This window comes from Protomyctophum parallelum, assembly GCF_964188405.1.
Source record: "Protomyctophum parallelum genome assembly, chromosome: 5".
Classification (NCBI taxonomy): Eukaryota; Metazoa; Chordata; class Actinopteri; order Myctophiformes; family Myctophidae; genus Protomyctophum; species Protomyctophum parallelum.
In genome coordinates, this window is record NC_139702.1 from 36390242 (window position 1) to 36413646 (window position 23405).

The 23405-nt window shown below is 43.1% G+C and overlaps 1 protein-coding gene across 6 annotated transcripts in view; it reads left to right on the top strand.

The window, feature by feature from the left end:
• Window positions 1-23405, top strand: part of LOC310859363 (adhesion G protein-coupled receptor L3-like) — a 231822-nt gene that overhangs the window by 15560 nt on the left and 192857 nt on the right. For all 6 annotated transcript variants that reach the window (XM_083765860.1, XM_083765862.1, XM_083765863.1 and 3 more), the window contains exon 2: window positions 5497-5574. The gene's annotated coding sequence lies outside the window, so the exon portion shown is untranslated. The remainder of the gene's footprint in view (window positions 1-5496; window positions 5575-23405) is intronic.

Consider the following 23405-nt stretch of genomic DNA (forward strand, 5'->3'; position numbering starts at 1 on the left):
CTCTCTCTCTCTCTCTCTCTCTCTCTCTCTCTCTCTCTCTCTCTCTCTCTCTCCCCTCTCTCTCGATGTAAGATTTATGTGGGGGACCTAGACAAGAGTCTTTAATTTTACGCCTGGGTAGACCATGTACACTATTGCTCCATATTCCTTGTGCTTGGATCTGTCTAAGCCCAGGGGGAGAATTGTGGTTTTAAAATGAACTTAGTGTGCCCCACCCTTTAAATGAAGGCTCCACAATGAGTCATTGGGAAGCAGAATAAATCTCAAACAATAGGCGTCAAAACAATTTCTGGTGTCCAGTGCCTGTAATCTATTGCCCAGAGCACAATTACAAAGGGCCGCACACGAAAGCTGCATTTTATAGCCATCCCGGTTGTGTAGGCTTATGAGTAATGGGATGACATGGGGCATCAATACGTCCACCACCTCTCTTAATTGAAAGCGCCATTGCTTCACTGTGAGAAAAGGGGTCAGGATCTATCCCAGCAGTGAAAGCTACTTCAAGTTCATCTCAGAATGATGTTGACACTCCTCCAATAATATCATGGGCTATTAGAGTCTCACAAAACCCTGCTCCTCTCCTCTTTATCCGCCACTCTCTGTCTGCTAAGCCCCTCACAGACTCTCTCTCTCTCTCCCCCTCTCTCTCTGTCATCTCCCCAACACATCCGCCATTTAAAGCCTTAACCTTTCAACATTTCGCCGGGCCAAAGCTTTATCCATCCCTCGTTCTCAGTTGGAATCGCTCATACTAAACCTCTCACCCCTATTTGTACCAAACATATCTCCCATTCTTTTCTGAACGCATCCACACAGCCTCGGGTGTCACTGGAGAATACCCCTTCATGTGAATCCGTAAGCTCGCTGGCACCGATGCTACCATACAAAAATAAATAAATAATAATAATATATATATATATATATATATATATATATATATATATATATATATATATATATATATATATACTTGGATTCCTCTAGTCTAGCGCCACACAAAATGTATTATGTTCACATCAAATGGCTGGATTGCAATGAAACTCACTGTTTTGTGCTGCTCCCCGAGGATGAACCCCACTGATTTAGGCAACCACGTGGCCTTTCCTCTTTAGCGCCACCCTAAACCGTGTACTTGGTCTCTGTTTTAAAGGCAGATAGTAGCTTTTAATTATGGCACTTAATTTTAGTTCACTTGAAAGGGTTTTCTCTTGTTCACAATATCGGGGATTACACAATTCCCCCAAACACACACACACACACACACACACACACACACACACACACACACAGTACACACACTCTCTCTCTCTCTCTTTGAATTCCCCTTTCCTTTTTTGTCTTCCTTTATTGCTTATTTTTAGCTCCACTAATGAGAATGCAGGGCTCAAGGGACAGTAACGCTGGTCAGTCAGTTCAAACCACGTTGTTCCCGTGGGGTGTAAGGAGCGGCGGGGTCTCCAGGGGGCGCTATAGTGGGTCTTGCATGACTTGTTCCCGTGGGGTGTAAGGAGCGGCGTGCTCTCTAGGGGGCGCTATAGTGGGGCTCGCCCACTAGTGGTCTTGTTAGTTACTGATTAGAGCAGACACACCGTTTTTTCTGCACAGCAGAATCCTCAGTGTTAATTTATATATAGCCCTGCAAAGTAAACGCATACAAATGTAGTCATATGGACCCTGTCGGGTCAATTTGGTTTTGATCTCAGAGTTAAATTAACATGCAGGATTTGACTACCGGTATATGGTATGTACTATGTATGTATACTATTGCAATTCAAAATTAATTGCATTTTTACAGCGCTTTTCCAAGTGCTCAAAGTGCTTTACGGTCCCAATGTATGAATGAATGGTTCATTCATTCGTACATGTTCGTGAAGCGGCGAACGTGGGGCGAATGTGGGGTTCAGTGTTTTGCCCAAGGACACTTCGACATGTGGACAGGAGGAGCCGGGGTTCGACCCACGGACGACCTGCTCTACCTCCTGAGCCACAGCCGCCCAATACAAATCTCTCTGGCTGTCAAAGTATTCACCGGGCCATCTCACACATGACGTTCCAAGCATTTTGTCTTGAAGGTGCTTCTACCACCGCAGCATAGCAGCGTGGCCTGATGAGGCAGGCGGCGGAGAGTTAGAGGTGTTCACTTTTAGTAACCTGCAGCTACCATCCTTAATCTTCTCCTCCTACCTCCCTTTGTCCTTATACCTGATTCACACAAATGAGTCCTAATGAAAAATCTCATTCCGCTCTGCCCTCTCTCTCTCTCCCGCCCATACAAACCATTGTCTTCCCCCTCTGCATCCCAAAAAGCCCTGCTTTCCTCTCTGTCCATGCATTGATCCCTCCATCGCTGGCCAGTTTGGTGTGCATAATGCATGGCGTGTTCTGAGAGAGAGAGAGAGAGAGAGAGAGAGAGAGAGAGACTTGAGAGAAGGTGAGGTATTGGTGAGGAGCTTAGTACCCAGCTTATTTCCTACCAGCGCTCTGGTGCCCCTGGCTTTTCTACTGCACTGTAGCGTATAGACACATAAGAACGCATGCACGCATGTGTGCGCGCGCACGCACACACGCTCGCGCACAGCCGTGCACACACACACACACACACACACACACACACACAGTGTATCTATCTTTTGTTGGAGTCTGTGCCCACCCATCCATAGAGATATTGCTCACGGCCCCCTGTACTGGCTAATAGACCCAATTACTGGACAGCCTTGCCCGAGAGCTTCTCAGAGGGCCCCCGCTCTGTCTCGTACTGTGTGTGTCTGCATATGGGAAACTGCGTGCGTGTGTGCGAGCGTGCGTGCGTGTGTCTTTGAGAACCTGTGTGAAACACTACAGTTAACCTTCCGTGGCACTCAGACAAAGACACCGCAACGGGAAAATTTCAAGGCCTAAATAGAGACGTGCAGCATCCTGCCAGCCATCCTGGCAACAGAATATGCATGGACACGCGCATGCTCGTGCGCGAACACACACACACACACACACACACACACACACACACACACACACACACACACACACACACACACACACTGGTGTCAACCGTAATCCTCAGTGGCATTGAGATTGACCCTGCATGGTGAGATGAGGCAGTGAAGTTCACCATGGAGTAAGAGAGAGAGATAGGAGAGAGAGAGAGAGAGAGAGAGAGAGAGATAATACAAAACACTGTTAGAGCAGCGCTTGATTCTCAGCTGGTGAATATATTGCAAGTAGGCCCCTAAATAATTGGCAAAACATTAAGATGTCAATATAACACTAACGTTAACATTTTGACACCTGCAATAAATAAGAACACAAAGAGCAGCCGATCTTCACGTCATCATCATCCTATTGAAATGGGCTTCATCACCGTTGTCATCCCATAGTCATGGTTCAGAAGGTCCCTGTACTGGTGGCCTGTTGTCATCCCATAGTCATGGTTCAGAAGGTCCCTGTACTGGTGGCCTGTTGTCAGCCATTCTGTGGGGCTGGCCCCCCAGGAGGCTCTGTTAGGTGGTTATCAGCCTCTCTATGGGCAGCCCGTTGAACCCAATGTCAAGCCCACACCAAAAAGATCCACGGTTCTGTGCGTATATCGGGACATAACTCGAACGGCGATGAGTCAGCAGAGGTGGACTTCGCAACGTTGGGTTCGGTACGGCAACTCCCTCGCTTTAGCTGGAACCCAGGACGTTGAAAGTCTAATGATTAGCGAGGCACGCTGCTGCGGCTGCTGGAACGGGGTTTCCGTGCTGTGTTTCAATGTGACTCCGCCCTGTGACAGCACATGCAGTATCATTGGTCTCAATGGGCTGCCCATAGAAAGGCTGACAACAGCCTACCAGAGCCTCCTGGTAGGCCAGTAGGGACCTACGGAGTACGGAACCATAGATATGGGATGAGTACGGGGGATAAAACAGCCCCTTATTATTATTATTGGTTAAGCTGGGAATAACTGTAACAGTGTGGGAATATTGGCGTTGTGTTGATGGCACAATGCCAACTTTTTGTGTTTCATCACTTTCATGTAAGGAAATGAATGGAGGTGAATGGAGTATGTTGGAGAGAGAAGTGGTACTGAATACTAGTGATGCACCGAATATTCGGCTGCAGAAAATATTCGGCAGAAAATGGCTAAAAATGTATTTCCGGCCTATTCGGTTTCGGCCCGAATAGGCAGAAAATATATCACAGAATAGTGTATGCAATTAATGCATTCAAAAGAGCTGAATAAATGTTTTATGGACCCATAATAGCGATTATTATTTAAGTTAAGTATTGCCATAACCATTTATTTTGCCATAAATCAGGTAGCTTTAATGTACGGCCATGACAGCAATGGTAGGAAAAAAGTATAATATTAATTAATATTAATTAATATTAATCATATTCGGATATTCGGTTTTCGGCCAACTGTTTCCTATATTCGCCCAAGAATCTCCCTACTGAATACTGTTGGCTGGCAGTGATAAGTGAATGATTGAATGCAGACGTGGCTGTGAGATTGACAGGTCCCTGCCCCGGACCTGCCCCTCCTTCCTGATTGGGTGTCCTCGGCCACGCCCTGATCCCAGTTGGCTGGGCCATCATCCTGTTTTCTACAAATGCTCAGTTGAACTTGTACTCTGGTGGGACAGAGCCTTAATTAGTATCATCGGTAACACCTGTGAAGGAAGTAGGGATGGGGAACGGAGGTAGGAAGAGTCATTCTGTGTGCATATAGAACCCATTGGGTCAGGAATGGATCCAGAAAAGGTTGAGAAACCTCCGAGTTACAGAAAAGAAGATGAACGCAGGAATGAAGGCGATACGAGGGAAGGAGACAAGTCACAGGCAGAGAGCTTAATATAAAAGACACCCTTAGCATGAGTAACAGCCACTCTGCATTCTACTAACGGAGGTAACAATCCTCCTCTCTGAAAAGTGTCTGTGACATTTCGCTGTAAAATGTCACCTATATAAACCGGCTATCATGGCATGAGCACGAGGCTCTTCAGCTATAAACTGCCAGAGAGCCCATTATAGACTGTTATTCTCTGACACTTAGCAGGTCATTACAAGGCAGAACACACACGCACGCACAATGTTCACACACACACACACACACACACACACACACGCACGCAGTCGCACACGCATGTAGGCCTACTATACACACACGCACCCACACTTAAACCAGGCAATTACAGTTGAACTGAAACGGGATTCAGATGTATTTTTTTCCCCCCTTTTCGTTATGACTATTCACAATCTGATTGATGGGGCTAGTCTTTATGTCTCGCATCCCATTCAATATCTGTTTCTGCTACACAGTACTCCTGTGCTTTTGTTCCAATGCAACAAAATGTACCCTTACAAGGGTTATTCTCTGAGATAAATTACAGTAACACTGAGAACGTCTATTTTACTGTGTATGAATCATGATGGGGACTTGAAATAAACCATCATCTCTCTCTCTCTCTCTCTCTCTCTCTCTCTCTCTCTCTCTCTCTCTCTCTCTCTCTCCAGGACTTGGAGGCCGGGTTGATATTGAAATGTGATTCTCAGGGGCTTCCTCCAACTTTGACACGGCAAAGTACACTACAGGTAAGCGTGTGTGTGTGTGTGTGTGTGTGTGTGTGTGTGTGTGTGTGTGTGTGTGTGTGCGTATGTGCCCCCCAGCCCGTTGCATCAAGCTTGTATATACAGTAGATTGTCTCTTATCGTTGTGTCAGTCTGCTCAGGTGGTTAAACATCAAGGCTCATTGTGTGTTTCTGCATAACCTCATTGGTTAAGAACAGATTAGTATAAGGGTCTGAGGGGGAGTAGCTGCACACACATGCACACCTGATGTTTTTCCTTTAATTTGACTTTTGCACACTCTAGAGTATGCATATATGCATTTCTACGAGCACACAATGCATGAGAGAGTATAGCTGCGTTCTTAGAACCAAAATATGGCCCATGTTGCTCCCCAGAGATCTCACAATTCCATCTGTGCTGTGACGAGACTGTGCTCTAATTGGCCCAACAAATGTGCCATCTCCAACTGCTAATGCTGATCTTGTGATCTTCAAACGGAATACAGAATGGAAGGCAACGCTACAAGATGTCGCATGACAAGAACAGAGTGGGATGGTAGCGCACCGTGCACACAGGACAACATTGGCGTAGATTGTAGATCGGCTATTTTCACAACGTTTGCCTTTGTCTTGCGTAATATTTCATAATTGAGCTAATTTGGTATTAAAAAGGTCTTAAATTGTAACTTTTTAAATGTGCAGAACAGATACAGTGTACATACAACTGTTGAGATATACCGTTTGCATGTCAACAGGAGTTAAAGCATTAGCCGAGCCCTTCAGTTGTCCACGCGTACAGCCTCTTACTGCGACTTATTTACAGTGCGTTTACAAGCTCAGCTGGGCTTGTAAAATGTCAAATTTACGAGCTCCTTTTTAATTAGAAATACTGTCTGCTAGAGTTGGGCTGATGAATTGCGTATTCAATTTATTGACTTGATGGCGGCGGGCGCAGTTCAGGCGTATTGACAGCTCGCCAGAGGATCCTCGTTGACATCACTTCACCAAGTGGAACAATTATACTGTAGCCTTTACTGTACACCCTGAGGCCATGTTTTCATATCTGATCCGATGATCCAATTCTTTATTGATTGATTGTGTGTGTGTGTGTGTGTGTGTGTGTGTGTGTGTGTGTGTGTGTGTGTGTGTGTGTGTGTGTGTGTGTGTGTGTGTGTGTGTGTGTGTGTGTGTGTGTATACGGACATAATGTATTGTGGGAATGTTTTATTTATAGAATTTTACAGAGGAGCACACACAAATGGTAAATTGTAAATGGTGCATTTATATAGCGCCTTTATCCAAGGCGCTTTACAGAGATTGTGCATTACATTCACCCATTCACACACACATTCATACACCGATGGCAGCAGAAACCATGCAAGGCACCAACTAGCACATCGGGAGCAATTAGGGGTTCAGTGTCTTGCTCAAGGACACTTCGACACTAACTCTGGGGGAGCCTGGGTTTGAACTGGCAACCTTGCGGTTACCATCCAGGCACTCCACCACACCACATTTATTTGTATTTTTCGGAGTTGAATTTAATATTGTAAGGGAAAATTCATTTAACAGTGACAATGTTGCCAATGATGTGCGTGCGTGCGTGCGAGAGTTTGTGCAAGGGGAATTTCTATGCATTTCCTGTTAGCGTTTGTGTGCGTCCACATGCCTTCCTTCCTCGCCTCTCATATAACACAGTGTTGTGTGCTTTGATTTGATACGCTACATCTAAATATCAGCAGAGTATTTAGTCTCTATTGCACCAAAACAAGTGATAAGACGGAACAATAGGAAAGGGGATATATCATTCTTCAAATGGAGGATGTGCAGTTAGCCTCTTGTGACACAGGTGTTTCCTGCACAAACCTCCCAGCTTTATTTACTTCACTGCTAACGAGAGCAGCGTATGCTACGCAATAAGATCCCTATCTGTTTCATAGCTGACTCTGTGGGTGCCGTACACAGACGCGTGGACGCATGCAAGCATGCACATGTGCACGCATGCATGCACAGGACACACTCAGACACACACGCACACATACACATACAAACATGGAATGCACTGGAAACATGCACTGACCAGTGGTGGAAAACGTATTCAAATGTATTACTTTAGTAAAAGTATCAATACTGCAAAGAAGTAAAAGCCCAGAATTAAAAAATATTACTTGGGTAAAAGTGCAAAAGTATTGGTATAAAAATGTACTTAAAGTACCAAAAGTAGAAAGTACTCATTATGCAGAATGCCCCATTTCATAAGTTTTAAAACGTATACATTGTATAAAAATCATTTGAAAATAGCAGAGCTTGTAGATCGGCTATTTTCAAATGGCCAAAATATATAGGGCTGAAGTGGTTATAATGTATGTTTTGTACTAATAATCAAAATCTACAAAGTAACTAAAGTTTTGGATTGGAGTAGAAGTAAAAGTACTGAAAACTGGAAATACTCAAGTAAACTAAAAAGTGTCTAAAAATTATGTATTATGTTACTTTCCACCACTGCACGCACGCACACGCACGCACGCATGCTTGCAAACATGCACTGACACATGTGCATGTGCCCATGCACAAACACGCACTGTCCCCCAAGCCCTACACAGGCCTATTGTGCTGTATTGTGACCTTTGCCTTGACTGAAGAGGCCTTTGTTGTAAGACAATAGTGTGACATGTTGTGAACAATGCTACACTGCTGCCACAGACGTCGCACAGTCTAAGTTGAAGGCTTTGAATCAAGAGTGTGTGTGTGTGTGTGTGTGTGTGTGTGTGTGTGTGTGTGTGTGTGTGTGTGTGTGCGCGCGCACAAACGTGCGTGCATGCGCACATGTGTGTGTGCGCGTGTTTTATAAGCCTGCTCCCTATTCAGCAGATGGAGTAATGAAAGTAGACTTGAGCCTTCATCCCTTGTGTGTGCACTCACTGTGCACGCACGCACACACACACACACACACACACACACACACACACACACACACACACACGCACACGCACACACACACACACACACACACACACACACACACACACACACACACACACACACACACACCCTATGGAGCAGATGCTTGTGAGACACTAGACCAGATAGATAATGGAGGATGAAACTCTGAGGAATAAGAAGGGAGTCGCCATGGAAACCAAACTTTCAGTTCGACGTAAAGTCTGTCTGTCTGTCTGTCTGTCTGTCTGTCTGTCTGTCTGTCTGTCTGTCTGTCGGTCGGTCGCACTGTCTCCAAAGTATATCTCTATCCATCAGTATAAATCTTTATCTGTCTGTTCATTGCACAACACTGACAACAGTACAGTAACAGATGGTGGAAGTGAGCTTGTAACTTGGAAGGTCACCATTTAGAACTCCTGGAACACTTTTACAGCTGAAGTTCCTCAACAGCATTCGACTTCAACCCCAGTGTGCTTATGTTTTTTTCTGCAAAAAATTGCCGAGCTACAAGAGCTTGCAACGTGACACACTGCTCTCTCCTCATCAGCGCCCATACCTTAGGTGGGGTTGGTGAAAGGGCCTTTCTGTGTTGAGTTGAGTTTGCAATTTCTCCCCGTGTCCCTGGTATAGGTACCCAAAAAAACATGCAGTAATCCTGGTCTCTATACCGCCTCCCCCTGGCCAGCCTTGGGCGCCTGATGGAGGGGAAAGGAACTGGCTAGATTAACGTGTTCCTTCAATGCAGGCATGCACTACTTCCTTAAAGGAGAAACATCCCCCTGTCAGGTGCATTGAAGGAAGCCTGAGCTCAGTTTGGGGCTCTTCCCAGGTGGTGAGGTGGGCAGAGGGAGAGTATAGCACCCAAGATTACAGCTTAGGCATTGGCGCCGGCGCCGCCGGGTGAAAAAATTGATTCCAAAATTGTGGGATAAAAAATATCAAGAGATTTATTTTTCCCAGTTGAAGCTCAGGTCGGGTTCTTCGGGACTGGAGGGTTTGAGTGGTTCACTTTCACTGCTCCAGTGCCTAACAGCTCCAGACTGTGTTAATGTGTGAACTCAGCCATGCCTTCCTTCCTCTCTAAATACTCGCCATGTGTGAACACTGCTGTAAATATAGTGTGTGTTCTTCTTAGTCAACGTGCCAGGTCAAATGAGGGCCATGACTGGTCAGGCTGAAGAAGTGGATCTCACCACTCGAGCTTTGAAATTTTCGCCCCGATGAAGACGGCCTGAGGTCGGAACATGTTAGCGTTGGCCTTGTTTTAATGAAGGCTGTTTCCTCCTAATTCACAGCTGAGTGCCTGAATCCTCTGGTTTTGTCATGCTATATCCCGTCTGATCCAGGAGCACCTTTGATACTTTTAAACTACCGAATTTGTAACCACACGCGCATGTGTCTCCGGTGAGCACCTGGCTGTAATAGTTTTCCTCCAAGACCTTTGTCTTGATCACATCTTCTGGGTGGTGATGAAGGAATTTCCCCTATGTGGCTCAACAGCTTGATATGCGCCTTTAAAATTGTGTTTCTTCATTTATCCTCATTTTAGTGCTATAATTAGCTTCATTGTTAGGCTACTGCATATTGCCTCATCTAAATTGTCTGGCTCGCCTTTTCCGAGGCAAAATGTTCCCAATCTGGCAAATTATGCATTTGAACTGGAAAAAAGATAGCTGGGGCTTCATTTAGTCCGAGATGTCAATAAGTGTAATGCAGGAAAAAAAGGGAAAAAATCAGCAATTTTCCACTCACCAAACATTATTTTACCCATAATTGAAATAGAAATGCTACCGAATGCACAACTAAACTGTCAGACACAGACAAAAATGTGTCTCCATAACAAGCCCCAGAGAAGAAATGGCACATTTTCCATTAAAAAAATAATTTTAACTCCATGTTGTGGTTCATTGTTGTTTGACATGACAGACTTCAAGTTGACATGACAGGAGAAGGAGAGAAAGAAATTCATCTTGTAATGTCACTGAACGATCCACTGACTTGCTCTAAACACGTGACAGCCGCAACGGTGAAATAGCTTGATATTTATGCATTATTAATTTCACATTTACACACCAATTCATGTTCTGACGTTTTGGTGAATGATAGACAAGTATTTAAAGATTAGCAATCGGCGTGGTTATCAAACAACTGAAGGGAATATGCACGCCATCTTTTGACAGATCGCATGGCATCCAATACACATGCACTGAAGTGTAAAACAAGAAGGGCCTGGCCTCGTGAAATTCATTGTGAATGTACGTAGCGGTTGTTTGCTCTCCATCCCCAGAGGTGGGTTGACAATAGTGCTGTGTTGTTGCGGTGCTGCGGTTATTGCAGTAGTGCAGTTATTGAGCTTGGCATAATGCACATGTCTGGTTGGTTGAGTAGAAGTATCAATACTGCAATCTAGATCAGGGGTTCTCAACCCGTGGGTCGCGACCCCTCGGGGGATCGCCAAATTATTTTGGGGGGTCCCCAGATTATTATTATTATTATTATTATTATTATTTTTCAACTGAATGTCTGGAAAATGGAAATTAAGAGTTTACATACAGTAGTAGGCTACACATAGTACATGCATGCATACGCTTTCCTTAATGATTGGTTTCAGTATTTATTTATGATGTATTTTCTCTGTTATTAAGGTTATTGTAGCGGCCAATTTGCATTGGGGTGGGGAGGCGGGGCGGGGCGGGGGTCGCGAGACGTGGTCAAAGCATTTCTGGGGGTCCCGAGCCAGAAACGTTGAGATCTCCTGATCTAGATAATAGATATACTCTGTTAAGTAAAAGTCCGGAATACGAAAGTATTGGCATCAAAATGTACCATTTTGTAAAACTGCTCATTATGCAGAATGTCCCATTTTAAGTTTTCAAATAAAACAAAGATCTTTTGAAAATAGCCGATCTACCAGCGATCACACAATGGGCTGGAGTGGGTAATGTGTTTCGTAATAATAATAAAAAATATATACAGTACAAGTAACTAGTAGTAACTTACTAAGTAATTGTAGTGTACAATCATTTGGATCTGAGATGTAGTGGAGTAGAAGTAAAAGTATTGGAAATTGGAAAGTACAAATACCTCAAAATTGTACTTCAGTACAGTAGTTGAGTACATGTACCGTACGTACATACCATAGTGTGATGTACTGGTTGGATGGTTTGTTACGTACAGTAGCATGTTGACTCTCTGCCCAACATACCATACCATAGTGTGTTGTACTGTGGTCGCGCACGCACGCACGCACGCACGCACGCACGCACGCATGCACGCACGCACACGCACGCACACTGACACACAAAGTACCTGTGGCTCATGGGTGTAATGGTATCCACATGGGCACCCACATTGACTCTCTCTCACACACACACACACACACACACACACACACTCACACACACACACACACACACACACGTACTCGTGCGCGCTTGACACAACTGGGAATAACCTCAGGAGATGCTCTCTGTCAACAACTTAGAAGAAAGCAGCTATTTAGAGCCAATGTATTCCTTGAAGTAAAGCCATCTTATTTATGTGAAGCGCCTGTGAGAAACAAAACAAGTTATGGCAATTACTACTGTACATATCACTCTGCCGCTCCCACCTGCTGTGACCTACTATACAATACCCGTTGTGTGTGTGTGTGTGTGTGTGTGTGTGTGTGTGTGTGTGTGTGTGTGTGTGTGTGTGTGTGTGTGTGTGTGTGTGTGTGTGTGTGTGTGTGTGTGTGTGTGTGTGTGTGTGTACTTGAATTCTAATACTTGTGAGGGCTAAATGTCCCCACACGTATAGTAGAATTTGAGCAACACACATACAGTATGGTAATCTAGAGTAGGCTACTGTGGGCCTACATTTAGGAAATGTTTTGGCATTTAGAGGTACATTTTAGGAGTTGGGGACTACTTAATCATGTGCTGGTTTCGCGCAACCGGAAATAGCTTATCTACAAGCACATGCACAAGCTTGTGATCTTGTATGTATATCGGCTTTTTCGGCTCTGGTGGTGTTAGGGTTAAAAATTGCCCCAAGCCATTTGCGTGTGTGTGTGCGTGTGCTAACGGCTACAGGTGACAGATGAGTCCTCATGGATCTACACCAACACCAACAACAACAACACTGCTGGACTAAAACTTTCCTATACTGATCACTCTGTCTCACACTCATTCGTTAAGAACACTGCACTCAATGAGGACATCATCACATTCACAGTTAAAGCCAGACTACAAGGCCTTCCCACAAGACTCAATCTTTCCATCTGGTTCCCCAACACTCAGGTCCCTCATTGTTAGCACTTGGCACCACACACCACAGAACAGATCACTGAAACACTGTCACACATCTTGAATGGCTGTTATGCATACAAAGGAATGTACGTAGAATGCCATGATAGCGGAACTCGTAGCAAAGGGCATATCGAAATATCATGCATTCCTCAGTGAGAATGTACAAAAAATCCTGTGTCATTCCATCCATGTTCCAACTCTGTGACAACTCTGTAACTTGAATTTATATAGCACCTTGCCGCCAAGGACGCTTTACAATACAGACATAAATAAATAAACAACAAACCTATTGCCAAAACCCTGAGTGAACAAATGTCTCTTCAGTGCCGACTTGAAAGAGTCCAATTTAGGCAGTTCCAGAGGGCAGGGGCTGCCACATAGAAGGCTCTATCGCTGAGGTTCCGTTTTTTTGCGTGACGGATGGTGTTGTGGTTGATGAAGAGTCCAGAGAAGTGTCTGTATTAGAGATAGCCTGCATTTTTGACCCTAGCCTAGAGGAAGCCTTTATGACCACGGTCATTAAATACTAATTTCTACATACCATCTCAGATAGGTGCAGACTATTTGTCTTTATATTTGGCAGCCTATCTAGGGCATACGCACAGACTGGTTGTTAGAGGGTTCCAACAACTTGGGATGCCCAAGAAGGAGGCAAAAAGTATTGTGGTAGCCTGGCATGGCCAAACTAATATATCACTGCATAGATATTAGTCTGGAACTTCGGTCTGGAAGATTTATTTCCAAGGATTGGAACGGATTCCAACGTCACCGCAAAAAAGTCTCGCATTGGTCACCCACAACTCTGGGGTGAGCGAAATGTAATTCAAACTGAACCAGACCCAATCTGCCCAGGGCATTTCTTATAATAAATTGGCAGCTGTCATATACGGCGGAGACGCTTTACTTATACCCTTAGAGTACAGAGTGATATATGCCTATTGTACCTTGAAAACACACGCCATGATTTTGTATAAATGAAACTCTACTACACCTCAATATTTGTATCCCTGTATGAAATATGAATCTCCTTTGGTGTGGGCATAACTGAATGGGTAAATGTATGCATGTGTGTGAACTGGTGCTAATTGTTTACATTGCATACATAGATTTCCGATGGGCTTGCAGGGTGTGATGATGAGCAGATGCACTCACAGATGTTCCCGTACCATGTTGTCTGTTTACCGCTTCAATTAGCCCTCATCACACTATGCCCAGAGTTGTTGTTCTGTGTGGACGCTCGCCGAGAAACTCTCCATTAGGATTTCATTCTCGCCATTAACTCCATTCGCTGGGCCGCCGTTGTCAAATTGGACAAATTTAATCACCGTTGGAGAAACAAATTAGTTTGTATTGTCAGTTTTTTATTCCGATTCACGTTCTGGTTCGTTCCCATGTGGACGGTGAGCACCATCTATAACCGTTCATTAAGACTCTTCAGCTCAGGATTGATCATTTTATTGCCAGGCTTTTGCATTTAGTTTGGCGGTGAGGCTCTGCTCATGTGATATAACAGAGTAGCTGTGCAACATACACAATCTGAGGTCACAACCCCCCAGAGAAGAGCATAAGATAAGACATTACGTGGCATGGCACAAAACATTTTCATATGGGGGTTAGTGGCTATACTGTACATCAGGGTCAATTTGAGAACCACTGATTTAAAAGGCATTTTGTAGAATCGGCCCCAGGTCTTAATGTGTTAAGCAGCAAAATATTTATGTTAAATGTATATTTGGCAATATGCCTTTAATTGTGTTTAAATCGAAACACCCGTTGAAATGATGCACTTAAACCCTATATAGTCAGTTAATTAACCAGATACAGCACCCTGCACCAAATCTCTTTATTTATTTGTTTGTTTTTATTCAAAAGTTTTCTTTTTTTTTTACACCAAATAATAATAAATGATCGAACACAAGTGAAACATACGAATCAATGAAAACAAAAAACAGAAGAAACAAAAAACAAAAAACAAAAAAACCCCCAGAAAAACAGCTTGACATAACTACTATAATACAGCATTATTTTCCAAGTTGAGTTAGGCAGGAGAAGAGCTGGAGACATGAATCACAATACACTTCAGTTATATAAAAGCATTTTTTTTTTTCAGACAAAACCACTACATGACACTTTTACAGACCCAACAACCTCTACACATATATTGAAACACCCAAATACAATATCACAGAAGTCCATCTAAGTATGAAACTGTCCATTTTTAATTGTAACCTTGCGGTCATTTCTTCCATTATATAAACCTGCTTCAGTCTCTGCTTCCATTGGGTTATAGTAGGTGGCTTTATTTCCTTCCAATTTACTGTTATCATTTTCTTAGCAATCAGTAAAAGTATCCTTAATATGTAACTCCATGCACGCACCTCCTCTGGTATAATACCAAGCAGACATAACTCAGGACCAAAAGGAATATTCAACCCTAAACATTTTTCGATTTCCTTATTAACCTTTTTCCAAAACCTTGAAATTATTGGACAGTCCCAAAAAATGTGTGTATGGTCCCCGATTTCCCCACAATTTCTCCAACACAATTCTATGGATGGTGTTTTCATTATGAGGAGATGACCAGAGGAGTATTGAAATACCTAGTTTTGAGTTTCCAATTGAATTCCTTCCACATCTGGCTATTTATTCCCTTGTGGCAGCCTTCACACATATCCTCCAGGGTTTTGTCTTCAATAATTATATTTAGTTCCAATTCCCATTTATCCTTAATGTACCATGTGTTTTGAGAAACATCATGCACCAAATCTCTTTAACGAAAACAGCAGATCTACAAGCTCACAGTCACAACGTGCATTAACTGCATTTTCTCTCGAAGTTCGCACCAGAATAGCGATGCTGGGATTCATGTGGTTCGTTTCTAAGTAAGTTAAATATTACAGATACAGAGACAGTATAGTGTGTTACATACTGTACATGTGTGTATGCATGTAAGGAGAACATGCAGCATAAAGATCTGTTCAGCCATACTGTCGTGATCCACCCACTGCTCTTTTGATTTACAGTATTATCTTATGCATCTGCCTGGCCTGCACGCTTCCCTGATTGGAATATATCACCACACCAGGGATATGAAACCGCAATAAGATCCAGGGCTCTCCGCAGTGTGATTTGAATATGAAATGATTAGATTATTGATTTCGGTTATTCGGGTCCCTCGTCCTGAGGCGGTATTGTGGCAGTGCAATCAGCACGGCTGACATTTTGCACCGTGTTTACCTACGCTGTCTGCACTGATTGCTTCAGAATAACCACCCGTGCATGCGTGCCGAAGCCCATCGCATTGTGACTGATGGATACTATATATATACAGCTTATCATGTAACATTGTGGTCAATGTGCCGGCGGAGAGGAAGTGCAATAACAACAGTGGTTCTATACCCAAATGTATTATTGGCGGCTTGGTTTTCAAGCTGTAGTGCCATCATAAAATAATTAGTGGGTGGAGCACTCGCTGGAAATGCATCGATGTGTAAAACATCAATGATTGTTATATGATAAATACGGACGGATGCATATCACAGCTAGAGTTCTCAGCTGGCCTGGACATTTATACTAAAATTACACTCGCGTGAAGTGAGGGGCGCCCCACTGTGGCTGCCACATGATGTCAGGGGGGCATTCATTCATTATTATTCACTATTACGAGACATGATTGTGTTATTATATACTAGACCGGTGCCCGGCTGTAGAGCACCGAGTCCTTTTTATGCCCATATATGGGCAGAGGCTTTTTGTGCTGGACACCGGGCACTGCACCCTGTGGGGGTGTGGAACGTGTGTGTCGAATTTGAAGTCGTGGGGCGAACGGTTTTAGAGTTACGTGGATTACAGTACGTACAGAGTCTTGGTGCATTATTTATAGATAGAAAAACGAAACAAGATGTATTGGCCACATGATGTATCACATCATCATTTAGTTCCCTAAACAAACATTAAAAGTCCATAGCCTTGGCTGGCAAAGGATTTTTGTTCAAAGTGCTCTAAACAAACATTAAAATCCCATAGACTTGGCTGCCACATGACGTAATTTCAAAAGCCAGGCATTGTAGGGGCTAGCTCTGGATCGGCCCTGCTCGATCCAGAGATAATGTTCCTTGCATTTTGTATTTAATCAACTTTTCAAATCACACACCTCTTACGCCGGGTCCTGGGCAGAAACTCTAATCACAGCTAACTCTCATGAGACCCAAGAAGCTTTGCAGTTGCACTGTTATCATCTTGTTTTCTAAAACGATAATGGCTTCAGTTCAAAGTGTTGTGATTTTGGTTGACCACCCGAGTGGTCCCTTAAGATTCTCCATCTATCTAACTAAGGGTTGGCTGCGCGGAGAAAATGATAACACCAGGCAGTATTACACAACACATTCTGAAGTTTAATACACACACAGAGAAATATATACAGTATTGGACACTGGACACATGACGTGTCAGCAGAAAACAAGGACAGAATGAACAGGAACAGAACAGAACATGCATCTCGTATCATTGTCGTATCGTTGTGCACAGACGTCAGTCTCTCTGATACAGTAGAGTATAGTTGATGGTCATCGTATCCTGGATATCAATATGCTTACGTATACAGTATAGAGTGTTTCACCACTGTGGAGACACAAATGTCTCCACAGTGTCTTAATTTTAGACAGTATAGTGAGAATAATCAAAATCTACTAAGTAACTAGTAACTACAGTTTCAAATAAATGTAGTGGAGTAAACAATATTTGGATCCACGTTAGTGGAGGTAGTGGAGTAGAAGTAAAAGTATTGGAAATTGGAAATACTCAAGTAAAATACAAATACCTCAAAACTGTACTTATGTACAGTACTTGCGTGCATGTACTTAGTTACTTGCACCACTGCTATGTAGTCGAACTAGCCCACATACAAACAGTGACCAAACGAACGCACACAGCCACACACACACACACACACACACACACACACACACACACACACACACACACACACACACACACACAGAGAGAGAGAGCGCCATTATCTATGACATGCATCTCCCCACAACACAAACAGACAGAGAGACAGAGACACAGCAGCGCCGCGGGTGCACGGACAGCTCACAGCGTGTCATGATAATGTCATACGACTGCGTATAAATTAATCAATTGCCCAGCTTGCTTTATGCTTGTAAATACAACTTTCATCCCTAATTCCATTCTCCGCCATCACAGATAGAGAGAGAGAGAGAGAGAGAGAGAGAGAGAGAGAGAGAGAGAGAAGAACGAGACACAAACCATGTTTTCCACCGCTGGTTTTATATGAAAACAGAAATTGGCGTATTATAATTTTTGTGGATTTTGAAATCAAGATTCAAGATTGCTTTATTTGTCATTCTTTCCAACTGCAGCAGCAGAAAAAAAACGAAATTACGTTTCTCCTAGTTAAAAGACAACACAGGCTAAAATGAAATCACTGTTCCGTTTTTATTACTTTCATTTCTGGTTGTAGAGTTTCTAATACTTTACTCCAGTGGGCAACAGGCCAGAAGCAATACTTAATATACCCCTAAGAATTCTTATTACAATCACAAATCAGGCAGCAGTGCAATGTGTCACTGAGTCCTTCATAGTGGAATCTGTAGGTATAGGATGTGGACAAATAATGCCTCATTCAGCCTTGAAAGTAGCAGATCTGAAGGTTCACGACGCATATCGTTGTGTCGTAACATTGCACATGAGTTTATGAGAATGTATGAGTGCTTAATATAACTACAACAATACAGTGTTAAAATCAGATTAGAACACCTTATAAGTATGTTATTAGAGACATACATATCACAGGACCTGTTACCAAAATGGTAACATATTTACCATTATTTTAGTTAAATTGAAGTGGGCATAATGAGGGGAGTTATGCCATGATCCAAATAATACATGGATAATGTTTTCATTCTATGACCTGTACACGTTATTGCTCCATTAATGTGAGGCCCATTTGAGTTGTGATTTTTCCTGTTTAGGGCCTCAATTGAACCTCAAGTCCTCAACACTACGTTTGGTAACTGTAACTCGGTTTCTGAGATAGAAATACGTTAATGGAAACTGTAAATTCTTTCAGATTCAATGCACTAATAAAATTATATCAACTTAGCTATAAAACACATGACCTATAACAAATTATGGGTGCACGATTTGCAATGAACCCGATCGATTTGACATGCATTATGACTCATGTACATGGCAGCAAAACTGTGGGATTAATCAAACTTTTGCGATTATTATAAGATATTATAAGACCTTCAAGCCCTTTGGGCGCCGGCCTATACCCAGAGCCATGCATGTCGGGAATGATGCTAGTCTGCAACATATGACTCACCCGTTGAGCAACACCACCCCCGCGGTGCGGGATGGCCAATCAGGGAAGCCGATGCATACAATCCCCCGGACACACTGAGATGGAAATACTTTAATGGGAACTGTCAAATTGTTCCATATACACATTGGAAAGATTTAGTGCACTAATAAAATAATATCAATGAAACAATAAAACACGACTTCTAAAAATACAAGCACTCGATTTGCTATGAACCCGATCGATTTGACACGCAATGTGACTCATGTACGTAGGCAGCAAAACTATGGCATGAGTAGTGAATCAAACTTTTGCGGATATTATGAGATCGTAGACCTTCACCCTCTTGGCGCCGGCCTACAGTCAGGGCCATGCATGTCGGGGACGATGCTATAGTCTGCAATATGTGCCCCACCCTGTTATACCATGTCGTCATTGTACCTGCATGTTGTCTGTCAGCTCCACCCGCATCACGTTTGTTTGCTTCCTTCACCTTCACGAAATGTCTGTTTCTACTTGTATGGCGATTGGCATCCTTATTTCTTGCGTTACCGCCACCCTCTTGTTTATCTGAGTGTCCCTATACTTACAATATCCCACAAACCTGTTTCTTTTTGCACCTAAAGATTATACTAAAATTATACTCCCTTATCCTCTGCTGCACCAATTATCTTTTTAAAAGTCACCTCTGCCTCACCCCATCCACCTGCTATCTCTTTCCCTTTGGTAGTGCGTGAGTGACTGCCGTTCATAATAGCATATTTCACAGACTGTCAACAGACTGTCAATCAAATAATGTTTTATTTGATGCACTGTTTTCCAATCTTAACCTTGTTATGATGACCCCCTCTCTCCCGCGTCCAATACTGTTCTCACTCACCTTTCTTTGAATTTGATAAAGATGCCGGCCTTCTCCTCCTGCATCATAACACTGCTGCCACCCTTCTATCACGTTCTTCCATATTCTTCCTACATTCTATTTCATTCCATTTGTTCCATGTGCAAAGCTCGGCCAATCAGTTAAGCCGACGGGTTGCGGTGGCCAATCACGGCACAGGCGTGACGTGACACTCGGCCAATCAGTTAAGCCGACGGTGTGGGTTGACCAATGAGGGAAGCCAATGCATACATTCCAAGAACACCCTGAGAATCTGTGCGTCCTCTGTAGAATCGATGCATCCTCCTCAGACCCGCAGTCATGCAGACAGATACACCATACTGAACGTGATATGAATAATTATGTACAGTCTATCAACAGTCTTTATGAGTAAATCGAACCTACTATACTGTACTTTATCCACCTGTTCTTTTACCAAGGCGACAGTCTCCAAATGAATGCACATTCCTCTTGGCTGGGTCTCTGTATTTATAATGCCAGGCATTTTCTCAGCAGTGAGATAATCCAGTGTTAAGTGCCTCTTGTTATATTTACTACTATACTGAATAAAGTGTCGGTGCTTATGCATTATTAAGCGAACAGGGCCCAGTAAGTGTCCCAGAAATGTATTTTTGAATAAATATTTCAACAATAACACTAGAAAAAACTTTTTACTTTTGAATAAAAAAATAATAAAAAAAAGGTCTTTGCAACATTAACTTTCTATAAGAGTCTTTGAGCCCATGCAGCAAATCCTTCAAAGTTTGTCTATGTATTTCAAGTTTGTGTATGTGCTATGTGGGCATATGAAAAAATAGGGGGAAAAAAAAAGAATAGTAAGAAGACAAACTTGAATTGGCATAGAATGAATCTCAGAACGAACGGCGTGGATCCTCACAGAGCTTTGTTGTTTTGCGGGGGTTGTTCAGAACCAAGCTATCAGCTTCAGTTTCTCTCTCATCGTCCTCCCAGAAAGACAGACAGAGACGAATGGATGCAAGACAAACATAGACCAAAGCATGGGCAGAAAGAGTAGAACAAGAGAGTTTATAAATTAGAAATCTGTGAAGTAATAAACAAGGCCCTTCCCTCGTTTAGCCTTTTTTAACCTTGCACTGCAACCTTACACATCTATATTTAGCTTTTTCCTAATAAAGTCTGTTCCGAGTATTCTTATGTAAAGCGCTTTGGGTATTCAGAAAAGCGCTATATAAACTTGAGCTATTATTATTATCATTATTATTAAGGCAAGGGTGAAAATAATAATACAAATAATAATAATTAAAACAAACCAACAAAGAAGTCATGTATAGTTTAGACTACGGATGAAATTTTGCATCTTTGCTAATTCCGGTGTATTTACATTACATTTGGTTGATGTCCATGCTTGTCCCGTCGAAATAAAGTAAATGGTAAAGTAAATGTCCAAAACTAGCTTTTCAGGATAAAAAATTATTACATTTGAGCTTGTACTTGTGTGCTATTTTTGCTACTTTAGTATGACAAAGAAGGGCATTAATTGTGAATTGTAAATTGATGATTTGGACACACTGTACCACACTGTTTCCCACAACGTTCCCCAAAAAAGCTACACTTCATGAATCAAAAACAAATTAAAAACCAAATGCAAATGCAAGCAGATCTGCTATTTTCACTAGTTTGGGTCCCGGGGTAACCATCTGTATCTAATCTCTCTTTTGGGTCACAGGCTAAAAGTTTGGGAACCACTGCTGTGCCACCATGTCCATCAACTCTCCTAGACGGGGCCAGTTCTCCGTCACTCCACGAGGAGCTGCCTAATCAAGGCCAAACTGGGCCGCTCCTTTCTCTGCCTCTTTACTCTTTATCATGAGCTCTCTCTCCGCATCATTCACCGTGTACTGCTGAGGTGGCACTTCTATATAACTACACTAGTCTACAGCACGACTCTAGTCTCTCCCTCTCTCTCTCTCTCTCTCTCTCTCTCCATGTGCCCCTGGCTCCCTGACTCTGGCTTTGACAGATCCATTCTGACAGTGCTGGTCGGGAGTGCAGTCACAGAGAGCGATCGGGGGGACATGGAAGTGAAGGGAGAAAGGGGAGATGGGAGAGAAAGGCTAGTATAGGAAGAAGACAGATGAACATGGGACGGCAACAGCGGCAGTGCCAGATGAATCAACAACAACATCGCTTCGTCTCCAGGTCCCTAACCGACAACTGAAAATACATCACAGCTAGTTTCGTACGTTATTAATTCCGTCCTCACGGGAGACGGAACGGAACGGAACAACAATTCGACAATTCGTCCGTCCCGCGGTGGAGTTCCGTATTTACAGTTTGTGTAACTATTCTTTCCTCTGAAGGCGAGGCGGAGGACTGCGTCACCGCCACGGACACGCGGAAAAAATAGAGCACTTGCGTAGAGCTTTAAACGCACAACCTGTGCACCGCAGCTGGGTTCCATTGATTATAGTGACAGTACTGTTGGTTGTTGGTTCCATTGATTATAGTGACAGTAGCCTACTGTTGGTTCCATTGATTATAGTGACAGTACTGTTGGTTCCATTGATTATAGTGACAGTAGCCTACTGTTGGTTCCATTGATTATAGTGACAGTACTGTTGGTTCCATTGATTATAGTGACAGTACTGTTGGTTCCATTGATTATAGTGGCAGTACTGTTGGTTCCATTGATTATAGTGGCAGTACTGTTGGTTCCATTGATTATAGTGACAGTACTGTTGGTTCCATTGATTATAGTGACAGTACTGTTGGTTCCATTGATTATAGTGACAGTACTGTTGGTTCCATTGATTATAGTGACAGTACTGTTAGTTCCATTGATTATAATGGCAGGGCTCTATTTTCGTCCATAAGAGATCGTCCTTATCCCTAAACTTTCTTGCCTTTTTTTTTTACTATTTTGAATAACATTTTTGAATAGTTAAAATAGCCAATCTACAAGCTCACAATGTGTCGATGTAGATTGGCTATTTTAACTATTCAAAAATGTTTTTCAAAACAGTAAAAAAAGGCAAAGTAGTTTAGGGATAATTTAGGAGCTTAGCATGGGCGAAGGTAGAGCCCACAGTGTACAGTTGCGGAGCCAATCCCGTCGTCCCAAGTGTAGCCCGGCCCTTATAGGGTGTGAACTATACTTAGTTAGAGCCAATCCCGTGGTCCTCAGCGTAGCCCGGCCCTTATAGGGTGTGAACTATACTTAGTTAGAGCCAATCCCGTGGTCCTCAGCGTAGCCCGGCCCTTATAGGGTGTGAACTATACTTAGTTGTGTGCCGGTGTTGCGCACCGTCCGAAACTAGCCGCTCTACAAGCTCACATCAAGCTTGTAGATCTGTAATGTTCTGTGCGCGACGCTGCACGCAACCACGTGTAAATCTGGCATGACGGGTTACCGCATTGTACCATCCATCACATCCAC